General features: G+C 46.6%; 1 pseudogene; it reads right to left on the bottom strand.

Moving 5' to 3' along the window:
- Nucleotides 1-340: 340 nt before the first annotated feature.
- On the bottom strand, nt 341-842 carry LOC102771098 (annotated as a pseudogene).
- Between the last annotated feature and the right edge of the window lie 1,180 nt (nt 843-2,022).

Here is a 2,022-nt window from a genome sequence, read left to right as displayed (position 1 = left end):
AACCCCAGGGGAGGGCTCCTACCGCCCAGGGAAGGGAGTGCCGGGGACAGGGTGCTCGTCCGGACCCGGGGAAGCAAGCGGCAGGGCAGGTGACGTACGAGGCTCACATGCTGACAGAGGGACGAGGTTCTACTTGGTTGGTCTACGATTTCGATTTCGTCTGAAACTGGAGCAAAGCGGGAGGCCCCGCTGGCGTAAGAACACTTCATGTGCCCCATAAACAGTCTGAGTCAAAGATATTTATTTATTCTTTTGCCAAACACCACCACTGATTTCCATCCACAGTTATGTTTACGGTAAGAAACAGCAGGTGGACGCAAGTACCAGCACTGGCCTTGAGCTATGGACGTGACCTCGGCTGGGACGCGGGGCGGGCAGCAGTGGGCCTTCTCCTGCAGCACCTCGGACGCAGCGGGCACACGGCCTCTAAGTCGGACTCATTCCCATAGTAGGGTCTTCAACAATGAGCTGTTTCCGAGGGCCGTAGCTCCCAAGGAGTTCAGCTGTAGCTCTGCTGTGATTGACCTGATGACCTTTTCTAGTCCAGGCTCTCCGACTGCTCTCATCCATACACAGCAGATAATCGAAGGTGACCAAGTCTTCTTCAGGAACCTGCGGGGCAACATGATTCATGGGAACACCATGCTCCTTCATGTGATTCTGCCCTCGATAATCAGGAGGGTTTCCTATACGCACATGGAGGTGGCTGCACTGTCTATCCTCCACTTATCTGAAACGTTTTCATCAGTTACAAGTTTTCTGAAAACTGCCTCAGCAATGGGTGACGGACAGACGTGACCCAGACACCTGAACAGCACTGGCTGCGGTGCCTGCTCAGCCATCTTCGTGCGCAAACAAGGAGGCGCCCACAGACTGGGAGGAACAGTCTAAATATTAGTTTTCACTAAGCAGTATTCATGAAACCCTTACAAAGCATCAGCCTCTCTCTATACCCCGTCCCCACCATCCCTTGACAGTATGCGTTGAACATTTGTCATTAACTGTGGCATGTGTTTCGGAATATTTTCTGAAGACCCGTATTTTAGGGAGCCAGAGGTAAAACATTGCAAAAATCCCACTTTCTGTCTCTTGTCTAAAAAATTCCAATCTTCAGAGCATGCTCTATACATTCCAATTTTAGAGTTGGTATGAAAAAGTGTTTTGAAGCTAATTTTAAAATTGTACATATTATGAGAAGATTATGCCAAGAGACCTTTCACCTAAATGTGCTTTAGAATAACCTAGTAAAGAATAGGATTACAGAAACAGAAATCACAAAATCATTACCTAAATTAATATATTTTCTCAAGTGTTCGTTACTTTCCCCCCTGCTTAGTAAAACAGGATCCTCCTCCCCCCCAATTCAGGTCTTTGAACTATTTTTGCTTTGCGTAATGGATAACTCTTATTTTTAGCTATCACCAGAGCCTACACTTTATTCTTCAAGATGAGTGGATAAGCGATGAGCGCCTTTGGCTGCTTTTTTAGAAAATACATTCAGGATGAATTTGTAGAACAACCTGCCTCTTTTGTGTCTGTTATTTTTCACTGAGGGCAAATGGATCTGCCTCACCCTGAGACCCCCGTCAGGCAAGTTTGCCTTCCCTTTTCCCATCCCCAAGACAAATTAAGAATGCTGAAACCTCTCACTCATAACAAAACAGTGATAAAGCAGGTAACAAGACCTCACATTAATCAGGTCTTTCAAAGAAGAGGCCCCAACCTGCACCCTTTGTCTAGCCTGCTGGTAGGTGGGGTTTTTTCAGCCTCTCTTTAGGGTCCTAGCATTCTTTAGTCCGGCAGCACATTCTCCTTGGAAATGTTTCACTTTTCAGACAGCCTCTGTGTTGATCAAAAAACCCAGAGAGCCACTACAGAAATCTGAACTTCTAATGATCTTCTTTTATATTTTCTTACAATGGACAATGGTTCTCTCAAACTAAGGGCATCAGTACATAAAGACAGGAAACAATGCAAAGAGATAGAGGGTGGGGGAGGCGCAGCCACTATCACCACCGGTGC

This window comes from Myotis davidii, unplaced genomic scaffold (assembly GCF_000327345.1).
Source record: "Myotis davidii unplaced genomic scaffold, ASM32734v1 scaffold71, whole genome shotgun sequence".
Taxonomy (NCBI): Eukaryota; Metazoa; Chordata; class Mammalia; order Chiroptera; family Vespertilionidae; genus Myotis; species Myotis davidii.
The sequence above is the reverse complement of the archived record's forward strand: the minus strand, read 5'-3'. Positions and strand labels throughout refer to the sequence as shown.